Source organism: Pezoporus occidentalis, unplaced genomic scaffold, assembly GCF_034315485.1.
Source record: "Pezoporus occidentalis ecotype Australia unplaced genomic scaffold, CSIRO_AGI_Poc_V1 ctg135, whole genome shotgun sequence".
Lineage (NCBI taxonomy): Eukaryota > Metazoa > Chordata > Aves > Psittaciformes > Psittacidae > Pezoporus > Pezoporus occidentalis.
The window spans coordinates 1,093,395-1,115,777 of record NW_026913157.1 but is presented as its reverse complement, the minus strand read 5'-3'; the positions used below and the strand labels follow the sequence as shown (position 1 = coordinate 1,115,777).

The 22,383-nt window shown below is 37.2% G+C and overlaps 1 protein-coding gene across 5 annotated transcripts in view; it reads right to left on the bottom strand.

The window, feature by feature from the left end:
* Nucleotides 1-22,383, bottom strand: part of FTO (FTO alpha-ketoglutarate dependent dioxygenase) — a 243,306-nt gene that overhangs the window by 133,437 nt on the left and 87,486 nt on the right. The gene's annotated exons all lie outside the window — the stretch shown is intronic.

Sequence of the window (22,383 nt, the reverse complement as noted above, 5' to 3'; positions counted from 1 at the left end):
GATAAAAACCCATCAGAAACCCAGCCAATACCACCCCTGCTCTAAAGGGCAGAAATGACCTCTTTTGAACATCACTGTAGTTGCACATCCCATCAAAGAAAATCTGATCTTGTGTCTCAATTCTTTTAATGTTTTCTAATGACAGATAATTGTCTGCAGAGGCCCCCTTTGCTCAGCGCTGAGTGAAGCTTTCAGATTCTGAACTGGACTCAACACCGACCCAGTGTTTTTCAGCACACTTGGGACTGCAGGACAGTAGAACAAATAAACAGTGTAACTAGCTCTACAGACTGTCTTATCTCATCCTTGTGTTCACAGAGATTCTTGAGGGTGTAATGTTTACAAATTGCTGAAACTTTCTTTCTTCTGCTTCCTGAGCTGGCAAAAACATATCCTGGACAACCTAAGCAATGAGATTATGCAAACTGCTTATCACTTTAGGGAAGCAACTTCTTGCCCCAATGGCCAGCAAGCCTCTTCAGTGTAGTAATGTTAATATTTTCAGCAAATCTTTCCCAATTCTCCTTACATATCTGTTAATGTATTAACGGCATTTTCTTCTAAGTCCCAAGTGGCGTAGTCTTAAAAACAAATACACAGCCCACCTCTCAAAAAAGCCCAAAGCTATATACGCACATATACATATATTATATATACACACACACAAATATATACAAATATAGAGAGAGTAGTTGACAATCCAGCCTTCTGCTTAAAAAACAGTATTTAGGAAATTATACCCTTCACCTTTGTCCCGGACCAGGGGCAGAATTAGATCTAGTGCTTTACTGATGTACCAGGCAACAGCCACGAGAGTATCTTCACTTTTCTAAGGGAGAAAGGTACTAAAATAAGATTTTAAGAGACCAGTATCATATTCTTCTCATTCCCGCTGATAAAATACATCAAGTGACAAAAAGCTGAGTAGAAACTCAATTATAACCAAGTCTTACTATGCACCTGGGATACACACTCAAGATCCATTTTATGAGTCTTAACAAAACAAACCTACGTATTGTAACAAGATTACAATCAAATTGTTTTTTCCCAGATACACAGCAGAAGAAACTATGTTTCAACATCTATAGGTCACTACCCTGCTTAACTGCATGTATTCTGGGTGAATACCACAACATGCTTTCAAAGAAGCAAAACAAAAGAAAAAAAAAAAAATCAACCTCTGAACACTCCAAAACCCACACTGGTAAATTTTTAGTCTTTGAAAACTAGATTTTCCTTCCTTCAATACAGACCTCTCAAGGAGCCAGACTTAAGGTTAGAAACACTGTATAGCTGGAGACATGAAGCCTTGTATTCTGTCAGACAAATTAGCCTTCAGTCTGAACTAAAGTGGCACTTGGGACAGTTTGTCTCTTGGTCCCACTTTATTGGGTCAACAAATCAGATTTCCCACTGTGAGTTAAAATTTAATCTACTCACCACCAGTTTAAATAGGATAAGCTTCTGAATCTCTACTAACCACTTCTACTTTAATGCAGCAGTCAGTTCTGAATAATCAATAACTAATATAGAAAGGAAAAATATAAAGTGTAAAATCAGTAAGCAGGGCTAAAATTTTAAATGTCGTTCAGTGTCTTGTTATTTTTGTGCTTTACTTTACTTTTAGTACAAAAAGTATCTTGATGGAATTCTGCAGAACTAGAACACTGTGCCTTTTAGACAGAAAAAAAAAGAACCTGCAATCTATTAAGCCATATTAATTTAACATGTCATAACTTGTGCAATAAAAAAGCTAGTAATTGCTTACAAACCACTGCTCATTTCTTCTTTACTTTCAAAATTTTTACTTAAAATATGAGCAAATGCACACATTTTCATTGATAAGATGGAAGCAGCCAGCATGGTTTAAGTTATCACCCAGTAATCTGGGCACATTAAACCCAATTCTCCGCTTTTTGTTTATTAATCCACTATGCCAGGTATCACAGTTTCACTCAGCAACCCTCATGTTTCGGATGATATTGAAAAATGGCTCATGTTTGTCAAAGAAATCTAAAAAAAAAAAAAAAAAAAAAAAAACGGAGAGGCAAAGAGGAAGAAAGTGTTGTTTATAGAAGCCAGCTGCTCTGGCTCCGGCGCCAGCAGCTCTTCATCCTGCTATTTTACGTTCACAACCCCCACTGCCCCCACTGGCACAGGTACAACTATATGTTGACTTCAGTGCTTCAGAGAGCACTCAACTGATTCTGTACATGATTAATTGCCAAAGACATGGCTGACCATATGGAACAGAGAAAGCATCAAGTAATTCATACTTCTGTATATGATCATTTGGCCCCTGTTGTTTTAATGTACAGGAAAGAGCTAGTATAGCACAGACCTGATGTCTTGCCCTTGACAGCCCATTAAGAAATCTCAAAGCACCTAGTTGAAGTTATGCTGTTGGCTTTTCAATAGCAGCCTAATAAAACAGAAGCAAAGCTTTCCAACTAGTCTTAAATCTTTCACATACAGTACATTAACCACTGCTGCTAAAACAACTGGTTTCTTATGATAGGAAATGGGATTTGATTTCTAGCCTCTGCATACTTACTGAAAGCCTTTTTCTGACCTTTGGAGGGTTTACAAAAATCATTGTTCATTTTTCCTGCCATTTTCCCAGTTTCTTGCCATAGTGATCCTAATAGATTTGTTTAAGGTTCAGTACATTCTACTCTTACTAGCTTTTATATGTAAACTGTACAATGAACGTAGGCTCATGGGATCTGAAAGGAAAGAAATTATTATTAACTGTTTTATTCCTGAAAGTCAGAGAAGTCACTGCAACATCTAAAACATAATTTACTTTTAAAGAGCTTATAAAGCAAAATAAAAAATTCCTGAAAAGAAGCAATATACTAGTATGTGCTTTCTTTTATCAGACTGGAGACAAATCATCAAATTTCATTTGAGAAGGAAGGTCAATTTATTTTAATGCTGTGGTATTCTCAAGGATGTCTGACAGAGCATTCACCATAAAGTAAGAGGTGCAGACTTGGAATATATGTCAGTATCCTTAACTGCTTTATATCAGTTTTATCTACCATTAACATCTTTTCAGTCATATGCAGTCAAAGAAAAACATTTAAATAATGTTTCCCTGTCAAGGCTCTTAAGATGACAGCGCTAAAAAGTTAATCCCCATCTGCACAGATCTTCTGGCAGCTTTGACATATGTTGGCAAGGATGTATTTGCTGCCACCTTCCATTAGAAAATATTTACATGGAGTTTTCTTGTCTGAGGATTTTCTACTTGTCTAAATGATCCTCCTGGTCTGAAGGGCCTTATGTGGGAAATCCTAGTCATTGGACATTCATCAGGGCTGATTTCCCAGGCTACTGAATACAGCTAACACTTTTTAATACTCCAACAGAATACACAAATAATCCACAACCCAGCATAAAACTCCACAACCATTCTGGTTATTGACAGACTTCTTCCAACATTGAAACAGTTTGTCTGAGACAAATATTTATGGCTGTCTTTAAGTAAAATATAAAGGAATAGAGAGTTTTATAAATGACACATAAATTTTTGTATTTTTCTAGGGTAAAAGTTGCTGGTGTGAAATCATTGCCACACAGAGGATATATTCTCCCTGCCATTATATTCAATGGTGCACATCTAAACTAAGCAAGTACATAACCCAATTAGAGCAGAATGCTCAAAGTTAGACATATGCTTAAGCTCTACAGACAAGTCTACATTCATTAAAATGTAGAGAGCCCTGCCTCTCTTTGACATATTCACTGCTGACAACAAAAGATGAATACCTGACTTGATAGATGAGAAGTTCGACCTAGAAAAACCTACAGGGAGTAGATCACTTAGAATTTTCCAAAGCAGCTTTAGGTCTTACCTATGCTAGAAAGCTGTATCACCTAACTATACCTGTGGAGCTAACGAAGTACATTTTCTATCTGTGTGAGTTTAAAGGTCATAAATCATAGACAGAGCTTATTTTGGAAATAACCATTACCTTTATGCCTATATAAGTGTATTTATATTAGAGTCTTGATCCATATACTTAGGAAAAAGGAATCCAAGCAAATAATGATCAAGTAGGTTTTGGCTACTCTGGCATGCCAAAATTTCCAGGGAGAAAAAGAAAATAATCTGTTTTCGGGATGATTCAATGCAGTTGTGATAGGTCTCAAAGATTTTCAATACTTGGTTACAAGTCAAAAAAAAAAAATAGATTTACATTTCCAAAATACTTGTGCTGCACTAACTGGTTTGCCAATGTTCTAAAGGTGAAGCATAACCCATCTTATCAAGAAAGAGCAACCAAACTGCTCAAGATATTTGGAATAAGAGTGGCTTAGCATCTTCAGATATAAGGGTGAGTGAAAGGTTACCCTTTAGCCACATTCTCCCAGAGCATGGCCCCTCCACCTCTGAATCGTCAATAGCACAAAGACTGTAGCAGGCCTACCATGCATAGTGGATTATATGAAGTGTAAAACATTGTAGGGAAAAAGCTTTTGAAAGAAGTCAGGAAAAAGAAATCACGCTTGCAAGAAGATCCAGCTGACAGCCTAGTCCCTAACAAGTGAATATGTTTGAAAACATTGTGAATGCAAGAAAAGAACACGCCTTTTGTTTCCAAACCTACAGTGTGTCTTTACCCCAACTGTTGCCTGCATGGCTGAACATATGTTTTCTGAACAAGAATTGAAGCAGAAAGTGTTCTTTGTTATAATTCACTCCTTTGTATACACCTCCCTTTTTCCATTTCGGTCACATGCAAACAGTAGTTACGCCCAACACTTAAGTTCTGAAGGACTGCACAGCAGTGCATGCTTCAGTGATTATTTACTATTGTTGGAATCAGTTGAGCTAAGACGCAATACAAGACTCACTTCACTAATGCGCACTCTGGACAGCTTACATTTTGCAACACTGAGTCACGCCAAGCAAAACCTGCACACATTCCCTTAACCAGCAGCCAGAATTTTCTGCATCTACAGTTACGTGCAGTTCTAATAAGCAATGAAGAATTGCACAACAAATGATCTTACATGCTTGAAAGAACTCAAACTGTACCCTGGAACTTTCTTAGAGTATCAGCTAGTTTTCTTAGCATATCATCAGCTACTATGAACAATTGGGGAGGGCGTGGGGGGGAGGGCAGGGAGGAGAGGAAAAAATGATGGGCTTCAAAGCCAGAAGGAGGTCATACCATCTCATAAACACTGAAATGAACTCTAGTTTGAATTAAATACTCATGTAATTTTACTGATTATAATGAAATAATTCTACATGCAAGCAAGGCTTTGCTTTTAACTCATCCAGTTTATACTGAAGCCCTAATACAATAACCTACATACAAGCTCCTCTTAAAAAATTTACAGATGCAAACTTGGACCAAAATCTACAAACTAGACACCCAGTCCTTGTAGCACTCAAAATACAAAGTGGAATCACTAAACATAATATTACTAGTCACAAGAAAAACTATTTTTTAACACCCCCAAACTGTGAAGAAACATGGAAAACACTGCAGATTCTGAATTCATTACTGCATCTTTATTTGCAACTTTTAATATTTAATTACCTGTCATATTACTGATTTCCTTGAACAGCACATCTTAGTATCCCTATTTAGTATGGAAAAGCCTAGAACCCCAATATTTTCCTCCCATCCTTGAAGCCACTACCTTTTGCCTTCTAGCCACTTACTGCCTTAGTCACAACACTTTCTAGAAGAATGTCTGGTGGAAATATGCTTGTGCAAAAATTTGGGACATATTCCCAACATCATTAGTGTCACTGAAATAATGTAAACCACAGAATGCCAAGTTACAGAATGGGTTAAACACTGCAGAATGAAGAAGCTGCAAGCCACAAAGAAATGAAATAGCAAGCCACATGTCCAGAAGTGCCTGTGGGCATGCTTTGTCCAAGGCACATGCCACAGCAGAATAGCAGTTTAGTACATATGCAAGACAACCACATACAGCTGAACCATATCTTTGAATGACATGAGGGTTTCAATCATCCCTTTATCATCCTCACAGCACTAAATAAATGCACCAGGTCTGTGGACACCCCCACGAGAATGGGACTCTCACTATGTTGTTTCAAAAGTGAATTCTTGTCACATTTGGTTCAAGTAACAGCTTCATTACCTCTAATGACACCATGACCACCATTACGAAGATTTAATATTCCGGATCATGTAAGGGCAGTAGTAATACTAGCTGGCATGGTGAAAGGGACACAAAAAAAATTTAGAGAACCCTCCTGGGAAGAGCACAGGAAATAAAACCAAAACAGAACCTGATATACCATATGTATGTAACGTATGGGGAATATGACATTATCAAGCAGCATGGAGGATGCTACCACTCACTGCTAGATGCTGAACATGACAGCAGCATTTGGAAACATACTTTTTTTCTAAGCTATGATCCTTGTTTCTCAACTCAAAACGAGGCAATCTGGTATCAGTGCCTTGTCCTCCACTTTATAGTACATAACTACATTTTTTATGTAAAAACGTGCTAGGCATGTCACACATAGCCTATGCAAATGGTGATGACCTGCCATTGAGGGTGTGCAGTGTAAAATGCATAAACAAATGCAATATACTAGCAAATTTAAAAAATGGGGGACTTTTATAATATTTAGATATAGTACTTACAGTAAATATAGATTCCTCATGGGAGGGCAGGCAACTACTTATTTTTAATTCTATTTCATTCAAAGCATGTTTAGGAACAAAGTTTTGCACATGTCATCTCGATTTATTAGAGCATAAACCTACATAATCCTATCTAATGTATATATGCCACCTGTATATGAATACTGATTTTCCATTATGAGTGATAAAGGGGAATATATGTGTATATATATGTATATATTTAGGCAACATGCATCTTAAAGGCAAAAGATAATTGCAAAATTAATTCAACAGTCCAGGTACCTCTACAATGCTAAATAAGGCAATGCTTCACTAATATGTCAACCTACATACATATCAACAAATTAATATGTCAACTTACCAACCTGCAGACTCAAAAGAAACCTACATTTTTTTTTCAAAGAACAACACCCTTTTAGAATCCTAGAATAGTCAGGGTTGGAAAGGACCTTAAGATCATCAAGTTCCAAACCCCCCTGCCATGGGCAGGGACACCTCACACTCAACCATCTCACCCAAGGCCTCCTCCAACCTGGTCTTGAACACCACCAGGGATGGAGCATTCACAACCTCCCTGGGCAACCCATTCCAGTGCCTCACCACCCTAACAGGAAAGAATTTCCTTCTTATATCCAATCTAAACTTCCCCTGTTTAAGTTTTAACCTGTTACCCCTTGTCCTGTCACTACAGTCCCTAATGAAGCGTCCATCCCCAGCATCCCTATAGGCCCCCTTCAGATACTGGAAGGCTGCTATGAGGTCTCCACGCAGCCTTCTCTTCTCCAGGCTGAACAGCCCCAACTTTCTCAGCTTATCTTCATACAGGAGGTGCTCCAGTCCCCTGATCATCCTCGTGGCCTCCTCTGGACTTGTTCCAACAGTTCCATGTCCATTTTTGTAAATTAAAGAAAATTAAAGCCAAAGTAAACTCTGCCTCATCTTATATGGGCATGACCACATATGCTTTATACAAATACACACAGACCAGGGTACAACACAGACTGTACACCTGCACTTATGGGTTTTGTCACACCCTGTTCAATTGCAGGATGATATCAGCGAGACAGAGCACGAATTCATGGTCCCTGCAGGCAGACCTCCACCCCTTCTGAGGGCAGGACACTTTCACAGTTCTCATTCTTTCAAGACACTTTGTTGGCTACCTCCATCATGCCAGTAATTCAGTAACATTTCTTTCTATTTACTGTTCTTCTGAATGCAGTATCTGTAAAACCTACACTTTATAAATCTATTAATGCAAAATACAGCCAGTTAATGATTATTCTATTTTGATGGAGTTGTGTTCCAGTAAGAGACTATGCTATATGCTCCACTTCCTGGATTTAGTTTGGATTCTGCCCATGCTTTCCTGTCATCAGAGATCCCTAACGTTATGGCCATACAGGCATGACAAATAACAATGTGTTAATAGTCCATACTATCAAAGTATCACTTTTCTGCCATTAATATTACCTGATATCCCATATGCTTGTTTTCACTTTATTTTGATTTTCAGGAAGGATTTTTGCTTTTCCACACTTAGGAAAGGAGCAATAAAACTCTCAGTAATTAGTTTGTCTCCTCAGTAGAAAGAAAATCAAAGGTTCATTTTTCATCTTTAAAAAGAAGATAATCAGCTAATTAACCCAACACTTAAAAAGTAAACACAAAGAAAGATCATGGAAGTATCTCTGTACTCCCTGTCACTTACTAGTGCATTAAAAAAAAAAAAAAAAAAAACTTTCAGAAATATTTTTAATTAGAATCTAATTGAGTTCTAAATATTGACAATTTGTCATACGCATTTTCCATGAACATTCAGTATTTTTAGATGAATACTTGAGAAAGAATTTAAGGCTTAAAAGGCCAACTATTTGAAAACTTCACTATATCAAAAATCATTACATAGAGCAGTTTCATTACTGACACAGCATTCAATCAGGGAAAAGAAACTTTCACCATGTGATTCACTTGCCTAACGGAAAACAAACAGCATGATCAACAGACCACTGTGAATACATGCATGTCAATCACCCTCTGAAACAAAAGTAATGTGCTGAAGATTCTAGCAGTTTAACAAATATGACATTTGAATGATGTGCTCACAAACTATGACAAAACAGCAGAAAACACTGTTACTCTGGGACACAACAATGCATTCCGTTACATTGTACCATGACACTTGCAGCTCCTGCCTTACCAGTCACTAGCATTTCCTTCTAAAGGCGTGTGAAATAAGATACGGGTTCTCAAGTTCAGCTGCAAAGTCCAACTTCAGAGAGAGGTCAAAGGTGGCTGACTAATCACCTCTGCACTCTTCGAGAAGGATCACTTAGTCCATTGGTAAAAGTTAAAGCAATGTCAACGATGTATTAACATAAACTGGTGAAGCATCCTTAACAGATACACACTGAGTACATGCCACAATGATGATGTTCTCCACTTACCCAAAAAAGCTTTTGCATCTCCTGGGTTGCTGCAGAAATGAAAAACAGGCATTTGTGGAGGAGGGTTTGACCCATGTTCTCTCGTACAAAAACTTCTACCCTTAAAGATACATCACGATGAACTATTCTAGAGCTCTGAATCTCCTTTTAATGTTACTATCCACTTTACATCCTGCTCTAACACAATACTACAGGGCAAATCACACTTCACAGTGGTCAGAGTCCACACGTAAGAGATATAGTCTATGTTAACAATCATCCAAACTACTAATGTGGTATATATATCTTCTTAAAGAGGAAAAGAGGTCATGTAACAAAAAAAAAAAGTTCTCCCTCTTTAGCATCTGGATCTTGGAGTTTGTAGTAGTATGGTTTTTCTTCCCTGTTTTTAAATTTTTATTTAAGATATTTTAATGCAATATTTTTTTAAACATATCAAATTAATTTTTAGGGATAATCTTATATTCATTTAGGAAAAGGAAGCTAATACATTTTCATTTAGGATATGCACTGCCTTTTAACACTGTGAAATTATTTTTCCATATTCATCAACAACTGTCAAGAAGACTGCATGATGGAAGGCGTTTGTTTTACTACTTATTTACCATCTTAAATGCTATATATCCATTTGTTCTGTTTCACAAAAACATTGCTTAAATGTTTATTAATACACAGAGCTACTCTATCAAATTGAGTGTCAGATAATCTTTCAAGGTTGGCAGAGATCACCCTATTCAAAATTCTATAACCAGTCAAAACAGTTATTCTAATACTGAAGAGGTCACTAGCTATAGTAAGTTGCTCTATGTGTAATACCTACAAAAAAGAAAGCAGAAAGTTTATAGATTAATTGTAAGAAAACTAAAACCAAAGACAAAATCTCTCTGTCCAAAGCCTAAGAGCATGGCAGTTACCAAGAGAAAAAAATAGTATTTTGATGATAACTTGTGAAAACATGCTGTCACAACATTTTGGTACAGCAACCAAGTACTATGAATTTAAGATCACACGAAAGAATTTTCACCTCAGGAAATTTCCTATTTTCGTCACCAGCTGCAAGCTGGCAAACAAATATCCAATCTTCTACATTGATCAACACAGTTTGAAAACCAAAGTACTATTCCCACTAAGCTACAACTTGCCGTATTCAGAACAGTGTATGTACTATTGCTTCATCTTCTATAGAGAATACTTTCGCCTTCCCTTGTTCACCCAGTGCTGGTAAATTCAGTACACGCAGAGAAACTTGCATACAACCTTTTGGGATCAAATTCATCACACGGAATGAATCACAGCCACGTGTATATACTCTTTTCATGTGCTGGCACAAATCTATATACCTCAAACCCAGGCACAAACCAAATTATGTTCATGGTCCAAAATTATAACTAGATACTAAAAAAAAAAAGGCAAACAACCTGGATATCCCCCAAAAGGGCTCAATTTTTGATGCAGCGCAGCACTTACTTAAGTGCATGACTTTTTTTTTTGCCTACAAAAACAACTACAGCTGCCAGCCACAGATTACAATCAGCACTGGGTTTGGAATTGCCTAAAATCTTGGGACTCGGGACAATTTAGAGACTCAAAGTCAAAATATCTCATGAAATTTCACCAGTATTTTTCCTTCATTTATCAATGACTACATGTAGAAATGCATGATTTAAAACTCCTGAAACTATTTAAAAAAACTATACTTCGTTAATTTTTAAATTAATTAAAGTTTGGAGCATACTATTTGATATTTTTAGAAAGTCTGAATTTTGAACCTCTACATCAACACACAAACAGCAACTGGTAGATTGCTATGTAAAGTGTTTTGGGTGGAAAAGAGCAGTTCCAGCTTTTTTTACTACTTTTACGTTATCAGGAAAGGAGAGAGGAAAGCTTCTTCGTTTTGCATTATTTGAGGTGAATCCATTTGCACAGTTTAAAAAGAAAAAAAAAAAACAGAAAAAAAAGAAAAAAAAAAAGAAGTATCACAGGTCAAAAGAACAAAATGACACAAAAAATCCATTGCCAAACTGGCTGTCGGTTGGATGCACAAGAGTAATGCTAAACAACTGTGGTATGGAGACAAAATATGCTTTCTTTCGGACACTTTTTCAATAAGTTATTTCAGCCTTGTGAGCAGCCTTGCCTTGCTCCCACCCCTCACACATTAATGAAAACAAAGGGGGCCCATTTACATTGTAACCCTGCAGTGGGGTTAAGCATGCGACCTTAAAGTATGGTGTGCTTGTGCTCAGTGGAGAGCTTCTTGACAATATAAACAAGAATTACTGCTGTTAAGAGAAAGGGAAGACAATTAAAAACAATCTCGGATGCATGTTGTACAGCTGTTCAAGTTTCAGCCATGTCTGACCCCTAAAGATGCTATGTGTTTTACTTTGGAAGCTTAAGCCATTTAAGTTTTATTAAAATAATCCTTCAACAGAAACAGAATTTGTATGACAAACATGAGCCTTTATATGAGCAACACAATGAAAATTGTGTATTGCTGGCAAAACACACCATCGCTGCGGTTAAAAGATGTTGTGGTCTGCATGTCTCCTTCCAATACTTCAGTTTACTAATAGCTAAGCAAAAAGGAAATTCTTTATGAAGAATGCTATGAAAAGCTGTGGAGAAAACAAAATTGTTCTTGAAACAAAAGAGACTTCAACAGGTCAAATCACATAATGAAACCTGTTTGACAGATCTCCGCGCCCAGGAAAAAAAACTTGGGTGATTTCAGCAAAACTCTGCAGGCACAGTGTCCCAATATAGACCAAATTGCAGGACCAAGCAGCCACAACATTTTTTTTAAGCTTAATTTTGGATACCATTGATTCCAAATGCAATACAGACAGACTGCAATTATGGTTAGTATTTGCTGTATACATGCCTACAAATTTTCTAATAACTAAGAAAATACTTAGATTTTTAAGAGAAAATGACAGAACAAGCTTCTTTCCATCAGCCACTACAGCTAATTTTCCTAATACTGTCCTTAAAAATAGGGTTAGAGAAGAAAAACTTTTGAGAAAATAACAAAGATCTTGGCTGAGTTTCTCAAAACCACAATTTTCCTGCCTGTTTGATCTTTGTACAGTCAGCATAAGCCACTGAAACTTCTCCACAAATGAAAGGCATTCATGGGAAGCCATCAGAAAGCATTGCTCTTCCTCTGGGACCCAGGACAATAAAAGAAAAGTTTGTGTCTGCCACGTGGGCCTACGATTCAGCTTAAATGAACAAACCATTACAATATCCTTCTGCTTTGTGAAAGCGATACTTCCCAGTTTTTTGGAGAAAGGAAGTCATATATAAACAGAACAAAGGGAAGAGGCAACACAAGTAGAGCCTCTCATAATAAATATTACAGTGAAAGTTTTGCTCATCAAACCAAGATTAAAAACATATTTTAATATCCCAAGTTTTATGCCTTTGATGTATGTAGAAGAGGAAAGCTTATATACGTTGTAAGATTTACAACATTTCTGGTGGGAATAGCTTCGTATTTCAGCCTTTTTTCCTGTTTCTCAAATTGAGAATATATTGGGTTGATTCTGTCCCTTAATCTGTGTCATATTGAGCACCTCTTTACACAACAAGATTTAGGTTGTCTTTCGGTCATTTTTTTTCCCACAAATAGGCTACTGTTCCACTGAGCAAAGCAGTGCAAAATCATTATAGTGGTGTAATGGTGATCTTTGTTAACTATGAAATACTTCTTAAAATGACAGGTTTCCTAGGCCACAGTAAGGTTCAAACATTTGCACTGAACTCCATAGCATAGAGAACCACTAAACTGCATTTCTTTGTGGTGCTAAAATTAGTAGAAGGTTATACAGCTTCAGCTGGAAGAGCAGTAATTTATTATCTGTAATTTCACCACTACATGCCCACAACAACCTGATATAACACACAAAGTATTAATCTGCAGAATTACAACACACAAAGCATAACACTTACACACTGGGGCTCCCTTTATAATACCTTCTGTTAAATTCTGCATGATGTTTTTGTGCCCTCCCATACAATCTCGCTATGTAGCTTTTCTTCTTCTCTCTTGATATAGCACCCATTGCTATGACAGAACAACCTGCTCTTAATATTACATTATCTTGCTGTAACACAGCTGCTTATTTCCACAACCTTAGGTGAGAGCAAAACTAAATACACTAATGGTCCCCTGCAACAGTGTGAGGCAAACCGGCTGGAAGTTTCAATGTAAGAACAAAGAGAGTGGGTAAGCATGCTCCCTCAGTTTTTGCATGTTGTACAAGACACTGTTTTGGTCTCACAACCAACCATTAACTTTGGAAGACATCATCAGAGGAGGAAATTTTCAAGTATAGTTTCACAAACACTGAATTCAGAACAGCAAAAGTGAAAGATGCTAGAATTGGCATCCTGTTACAGTGAAGCTAGCTATTGAATACTGGCAGACCAAGTTCAATAACTTTTAAAAAAGATCTGTTAATTTCATACAAATATGAAGCTAATACAAAATAGTTCATTTTGAAGAAAACTCTGGCCAGTAGATAGGGGTGTAGTTTGGAAAGTGGGAAGAAGGAAGCAGCTGAGGAGGCGACAGAAGTCTTTTCACAGCTGTAGCAGCAGCCCCTATAGAGCTGATAAGGGCTCTCCTCCTTTGTATCATTTCAAAGGCACATGGACCACATAGCTGTCTTCCAGAACCCAAATCCTTTCAACATCTGGTATTTAAGTACTTTCAATCAGTCCATTTGACTCCAGAGATACATAAAAGAGAGATGTGGAAAGCTGTCCAGAGATGGTAACTTGCAGATAAAAAGGAAAAAAGAGGAGGCAGAGATTTCAGGACAGCAATAACATAATCATAGCAGATTGTTCTTCTTAAAGTAAGAGAAATGGTGTAAAAGAAGAAAGGGTTATAGTACCAGAAAATGAATATAGATTTCAACCTAGGAACAGTCAGGAAAATAATATTCTAGAGCTAGTAGAAAAACAATAATAACATTATAATCATAACTGCCAAAACTGGAATGACACTAAAGAAACTTCAAGGAGCCTGACAGGGAAGACAGGTGTCTTGTCAGTAAATACTGTGCCAGAAGAAGGTTCAGGCACAACTTAAGTCATTTGCCAAAAGCAAATAACGAGCAAATGAAAGTGTGAGGAATAATAGGATTCTTGTCTCCTACTCTCCATTTCCCTTTATGTTGCCATATGGTATCCATATCTGTGAGGATAAGCGGTACTTTGTACCCTGGTGTTTCAGTTTTCATGACACTTTACAAGTCTCATTGCTCATTTCACCGCTTTCCACTAGCTACCCCTTAATGACACCCAGCCATTGCTTCCTTTGCTTTCCCATAAAAACAACATACTCAGGAAATAATGAATGTATATTTGTCTCTTTCAAGTAACTGCAGCTCCTTTTTAACCATTTACTTTGCAATAAACTTTTTTAAGAGACCTTTTTTTTCCCTCCACAAAAAAAGTCTACACATTTTAAACAATTACAATATACAGATCTTTTTTAAATATAAAATAATTCCATAGCCTTCTTTCTGAGCTACAAACTACATTAATTCCCCCACCTTAGGGGTGCACAGCATGGCGTGAAGGCAAAAATGGCAATAGATGCAACAACTGAGCACTCCATAGCTCATCTGGACTCTTCAGAACAAACAGAAACATCCAGTGAGTGGTATAGCTCCCGATGAAGACTATTGAATTACTTCTAATAGTGAATTGCTACAAAGCTTACTTCACTAGATAGAGTTACTTCAGAAGTTGCCGTGGAAACAAGAAAGAATTGTTCCAGAGAGGAGTAGTGCAAGCTTATTAACAATAGCACACTCAAGCATTCCGAGCCCTGACTGAAGGAACCACCTGAAAAAGAAGTCATTCAGTCTCCTCCAACAAGCACAAACGATGGGCTCAAACCAGTTGTCAAGAGTGAGAGGGTTTGGTGGAGATGAAGGTAGAGCCTGAGGAGACGCTAGAAGGGAAAATGAATCCTCCAGAACTACAGCAGCCAGGAACATACCTCAGGAAAAAAACCAAGATTGCAATGAACATGAGTTGAAGGTTTACCTTTTGGCAGGGCAGCCTCTCTCTGCTTGCTCTTTCTCAGTGCAAAACTGCTACATGGTCAATATGAGAAAATTCTGTTGTTTTCTGAAGCAGGTATCAAACCTTAAGTTTAAAGGAGACAATTCTCATTTTAAGATATTTTAAGGGAGGGTAAGGTAATGCTTAATATAGCTGAAACCTCTGTAAAGAGAATGCTCTTCATAATAAATTAGGAGAAATAAACTGGAAATCCTCTCCACCAGTCCCAGGTTTTCATGGAATTTTAAAGCCTATTCCATATACAAACCATTGCAACTCTCTGGAAACTATCCTAAAAGGTACCTTTTCCCTGTGTTTAGAGAAGTGTTTGCAATGCGTTCGATAATACTATCTATAAATGATATTCTGAATTTTTCATTGTTAAACGATAAACTTAAATACCAAGAACATATAAAAAAACAAAGCTGGACTTTCCTCCCCACCCCCACACCCCCCCCTTTTTTTCGGGGGGGGGGGGGGGAATACAATAAAATTAATATAGCAAAAGGAAAAGATTCATCACTGTTCATAAGAATTCATTCACCCAGGGAATTTTTTCATCTGTCCTCTCCTTTACTTACCTAGACAGAAAATAGATTTTGCTGGCTATGTTTAATTTCCACAGCTGTCACTGTGATCTAAAACATTTATATTGAGCAATCACATTTATCCTCAGGAAACCAGGAACTGAAGCACCAGTTCAAACACTGTATAGGCTACCTACTATCTTCTGACCCCAGCAGAGTCTTAGATTTAGAAGTCATACTGCGCAAATAAGCACTAAAATGCTTTTTGATTAAAAAAGATTTGAAGAATGCCAATTAGCTCTTAAAACAGCAAAAAGCTGAGATGGTTCTTATTGGCAGGGTTAGCACAAATGGAGGACAAAAGGAGATATTACAGTAAAATGAAAACAGGATATAAATAATATTTCCAATATATAACTCTAACATATTTCAAGTAGCATACCAGTAGCATACACTGGCTGTCCAGTGACAATTTTAATTGTATAAATTCTGCTTATGGAAAGACTTACCAAAAAAGGAGCATCACAAGTACCGGATTCACAGCCCTAGTGGGTCACGTTATTTACTTTAGTCCATAATGCAAAGTTTTCAAATGGTTGTTTCGGAAAAATAATTGCAGCAGTTCTAGAAATATTTATGGTTCAACCATAGTTGCTTGTGACAGATGTAAAAAGACCCATGCAGATTTCAGCAGACTTTGAAACAGGACTATAATTACAGAATTATTATATGTATTTGTACACAATAATCTTCAATGTAAAAACTACCAAGTACATTGTTTTAATTATTCCAGCCAAATCAGCAAACAACTTGCTCCGTCTTTCCTGAAGCAAATCTTAGTTACCGTTGGATCTTATTATTTACATTTAAAATGTTGATATTTATACAAGCTTAAGTTCACCTTTAGTTGTACGTTCTTTCAGTCTTTTCCTGCTACCTCCTAATTCCTTTCCCTCCCCACTTATTCCAACCTCACCCACCCCCCCACCCCATGCAGTAGTAAAAATGGAGTTATACAAAACCAGTAACAAAGTTTCCTAAAAAATATATTCTGGTTTTAACCAGGCAGTTCATCACTTAAAATTTTACATGCACAGACTATTGCAAATGTTCCATCTGAAGACTTTCAGGCTGAATGCTCTGCTACAGTAAGGCCATAATACAAAATCTCCTTTAAGAAAGTTGATTCAGAAATACATCAGCAGACTAAAAAAAAAAAACCCATTTTTGACATAAAAAGTGAAATAATATCTTCACACAAAAGTCACATTTTTAACTATTTGCATTATTTGTTACTAGCTACGTATGTAATTTTCCCAAAGCAATACCCTATAAAACGCTGCAGCCAACAACTTTAATAGATGAGAATTCAGATTTTCGTATTAATACCTTTCAGTTCTTTTGATCCATGAAAGCAAATACCTGCTTAGTTTCTCTTTCCTGCTGTATCTACTTACTGAGGTATTTCTAACTTCAAGGAATAACAGAAAATAAAGCAAAAGTAATTTTGAAAGATGAGGCATCAACTTTCCCGTTAACTTCATTATGCTGACTACAACGAAGTTCATAAAGTATCAGACACTTTCTAAATTATTAGTATCCTACTTCTTGTTTCACTATCTCTTGCACTTCCAAGATTTTTTATACTTCTGGTATCTTTATTCCCATTTCTATTTTTAAACTCTTCTCTCACTTTGTTATACTACCTTCCTTCTTACAACCTCTTCCCTTCCCTGTTCCTCCCTCTTTCCTGAAGCTGATTTCCTCCCATTTTCTCTCTCTGCTCTGCTCACAAAAACCACTTTAGCCTTTAATTCTGCCTCCTACTGAAAACTCCTTCAAGATCAAGATCAAATGAAGATATTAAAATGTAAGTGAAACACTAAAGGAATAAATAAAAAAAAAAAACAACAACAAACACCAAAAAGGAATAAAGCCAGTGTCCAGCTTAGTATTTCTAGAAGAGAAATAAAGGCAACCACAGGCCAGTAACTGAGTGGCAGACAGCAGTTAAACAATCTTAAACAGAAAAATGATGTAGGAAGCCACAGTGTTATATGCAGAGTTCCCCCTGGAGCATGTACAGGAAAAAAGTCCCCCTAAAATTTTAGTATGTCTGCTTTTTATCCCACAACATAGCACTAATTGTCTTCCGTGTCTGAGTTGGATTCCTTGTATGCTGGAGCAGAACAAATACTACTTTTTCACCTATCCGTCACAGCAAACATGAAAGATTATGACAAAAGCAAACCAGCCCTAATCTTAACACCTCACAGAGCTCTGAGCAAAGCACCAGAGAGAAAAGCAGACAGAAAGCTAGCACGCAGTAGAGAGAAGAACAAAATCATCAAATGAGTAGTTGGACAGCAGCATCATGCCTGTGTGCTTCCACTTAAAGTGGAAGTCATCCTACCTGCTGAAAAGCAACATTAAAATACCCACAGATTTGGTGCACAGATTAAACATAAATTATTAAAATATATTTCCATTTTCTGATGGATTGAAACACTTCACCCAGCAGTTCAGGTATTAAGCCCATAGCTGTTAACTATGAGTTAAAACACAGCTTTTATGCACCAGGGAAATTCTGTTCCAGCTCTGCAGAATATACACTGTTAACACTTGATCAGCCTGGTCTGATGCTGCACGTTCCTGTAACACCAAGTCAAGATCAGTTATGTCTCTACTGGAAATAGCAGAATTCCTGGAATTGTCTCCATAATTACCGTCATTTGAGCCGAGAACATACTATAGTCTGAAGCTTGAAATATTGACCCAACCAGATGAGCTGCTCCCATTTTTTTGGCTTCCTAACATTAATGTTTCCTTCTTTGCTCTTTGAGCACCATTTATGTTTATACACAAGTCATAAACATAGCAGAGGGCCACCCTCTATCAACACAATTCTCTTGTGACTGGCTTCTCACAGTTTCAAAGACTACCAGAAAAGTTTTAGAGTGGAAAACTGCCAGTGAGGGAACTCCTGCAGGTCCTCCTCCATCCCCATACTTCTCCAGATTTGGAGCAGGTGGAATGTCTACAGTATGAAGAAACCTCTGGGCAGAACATCTGCCTCACCATTTGTAGTCAAGGAACGTGCTATCGTCTCTATAGATGGCAACAAAGCCAGTGTCACAGCATACTTCAGTAAACCCTGAAAACTGCTGTAGGGCACTGCAGAGTTTGCATTTGGACACAGCAACTCAAAACCTGGACAAATAACTGAATTTTCTTGGAGATGGAAGAACACAATCCCAGGACAGAAAAAAAAAACAACAAACCAACAAACCCAAAATGGTAAAGAGCCTTTACTGCTTCCCTCTGCCCAGCTCCATTCCAGTAAGGAACACAGCTCAGCAAAACACAAAAGAAGACCATAGTATTTAGAAAAAGAAAGGCTAGAGGTAATAGGGTAACGGCAACTTCTGTGAAGCCACAGCCTTTGAAAGAATTGAAAGCTTTTAATATGGCTCCTCAATTCTAAAAACAAGCAACTGGGAGACATCTGGTAGCTGGACAAGAATCTCTACAGTATCTCTGAATCACCTGAAGTAACAGGCATATATATATATATATATATTTATACATTATAAGGTGTGTGTGTATGCATACATACATACATTTTTATATATACATAAATATACACACACACATATAATCTTTTCTTTAATAAATCTCTTCAAAATGCCTTAGAATGAGACACAGTTAGGTATCTACTTTTATGCAGGCTAAGCAGGGAATGATTTCTTCCATGGGCTTTTAACTTTGCTTCTTTCTGTTAAGAGATTTTCACTATTCTGAATACAGAATTTCTGGCGGACATATTCATTGCAAAGCAAATTTATGTTTTAATGACTACAGCTTCAACAGACTTGGGCCCCTAAGAAAGAAGGATGTGCCTCTCCTCCCTCATCCCAAATTACCTCAAAGTTATTTTCAAATAAAGCAGAGAACACAAAACTTTTAGTAAAAAAAGAGAACAAAAACAAACAAACAAACAAAAAACCCACAATTAAAAAAAAACAACCGAACAACAAATAACCCAACACTCTAACCCAAATAAGAAATGTACCTTTGACCTCTGGTAATTCAAATAGAGTGTTAATCACAAAAGGATTAACACCCTCTGCATTATAAATAACATAACCAGTCATCAGGAAATTATAACACCCCATATAATCAAGAAACACTAAAGTTTCCCATAGAATTATGCCCAAGCAGTGGGAGGTACTAAGATGAGAAACTAACATGTCTGATCTTCAAGCATAATGGAGAACAGCTCAGGACTTAAACATATAAACTTCTCTCCCTCTATGCGTATGCATGTGCACATATATACCTGTGTGCACCCACATGTTTAAGTATATAAATGCACAAATAATTCACACACATTAAAAATTATGTGCATGTTTAAATTGTTAACAATTAATGTATATATAATCTCCATCTTTTTTTCCCCTGGATAAGTTTATATATTTGTTGCATCAAGTTCTAAAACTAAAAAAAGAATAAAAGAAAAAAAGAATTAAAGAATAAAAGATACTGTAAGCATCTTTTTCCATTTGATGTAATTATTTTTTGCTTAAACAGGACTCCCTTATTTGGTTCTCTAGTATAACCTAGTAGCATATTAAATGTAGTATTATTACTGCACAAAGACACCAATGAAGAAATTTCTATTAGAACACAATCTTTTTTAATAGGGATAATAAACCCCCAAAAAACAGACAACAAAGACATCAATACCCACAGCATTCTGCTTTGGAGACACACAGCCACTTTATCATCTGCCATCATCTCCATAACCACTTCCCCCACTGCAGAGCTTCTCCTATCCTATTTTCTCTCCAACCACACCACGCCTTTTTGCCCCAAAGCCTTTGCTGCTCTTTCCTACACTTTCTCAATCTCCAAAGCTTCTCCTGCCAAGCTTGTTTTCTATTCGCACTGTACCCAAAGGTCCATTCCACCTACACATCCAGTTTCAAGTTTTCCAATGACTACAGTACTTAAACTCCTGTCCCAGGAGCCCCCACTCACATTGCCTTTGGTCCTGTTATTCAGTCAACATATTGGCTCCTAACCTTTCTTTCCATGTTTTCACTAGCTACTGGCATCCACTGATACTCTCCCCTTGGCCAACTGCACTGTGCTGCCCTGCTTGCCTTTTCCACCCCACACCTTACTCTTTCAAAACCTGTACAGGTAAATAAATAAGTTTATTATATTAGTATATTAATGTACATTAATATACTAGATGACCAAATGAGATGGGAAGTAGAACCCAGCACTTAACTGTTTCTGTCAGTGCTTGTGCCTTGCTAACACGTCTTCTCCTCTAACCTTCCAGACAGGAGGGTTCCATGAGGACCAAGATCTCAACATTTTCCTATGAGGAAAATTAGAGCTTTTCTTTAATGTGGAGCACCTCGTGAAGAACATAAAAAAAACAACTCATCCAAAGGAAGAACAAATCAGTTCAACTTCCTTTTATTTCTTATCATATTTTCTGCTGAAACTCAAAGATCAGGGGAGAGAAGATCCACATCCTCACAATCACATCACACTAGTATACCTTCTTCCAAAGAATGATAGCAGAAAGTAGTCTCACAGAATCTGGTGACACACCTGCAAGCAGGCAAGGTGAGGCTGCGATGAACATGGACAGCTCTTCCCATGGATGAAGATATTAAAATTAGATGGGGGGAGGAAACAGACTTTCTTAGTTTGAGATGCATTTACAATCTAAACTGCATTAGAATTTCTCCTTTACATCTTCAGTAAAAACACACACCCCTTTAATTTTCCACTTCCATTGCAGAGTAACTAGCAAATTTCACCTTCCTAAGTCCACCATAAAAACTCACAGGATTTCAGCAAACTTCTGTCATTCCACAACTATAAGTTATATTTTCTAAATGAAATGCACTTTAAGGTGCTGCCATGAAAAAAAGCACAGCTTAATTATGTTAACTAAGCTGATTAAGCCATGCTCTTTCACCTATTACAGGAAGTATTTAGCCCTGAAGCCATCCTACAGGCTCCTCACACAGCATACGACATGTTTTCCAGAGATACAGTATATATTTAGTCACTGCGGAAGGGGAAAAACCAAACACCCCATATGTCAGCATGCCAACAAAAGAACAGAAGACGTATCAGCTGATAAAGCAGTTGTTTATATCTCATTCTTGTCTGGAAGGCAGGTATTACATTACAAGTGAAAAGTTAAGAGAACATTATCCCAACACCTCAGAACTGACTGTTACAAAATAAGTGCAATAGGAACACTCTCTCCAAAAATCTCGTCCACTGATACTGTTACTGGGATCTTTGTATGTTTACACACAACTCAGACAAATGAATTTAAAACCGAAGAGATTACAGCAGCATTCTTTTAAAACAATGAGGATTAATCATTCTCCTTTGTGGTATCTAAATGAGTTTACAGCATTAAAAGAATTCTTTAAAATTTTCAATCCTTTCAAAATGTCTAAAAGCAATTTCTAAAATAAAGACATAGCTCAAAGGCATTATTCTTATCTTGGCTTTTGCCAGTACAAGGGTGCTGCTCTGTGTCTCATAAGGATTTCTGGCAGAGTGAGAAAACCTGGTCAGTATCAGAGTCTTTCCTGGGACCTGTCTGAAGTGTCGACAAGCAGCTAAGCTGAATAT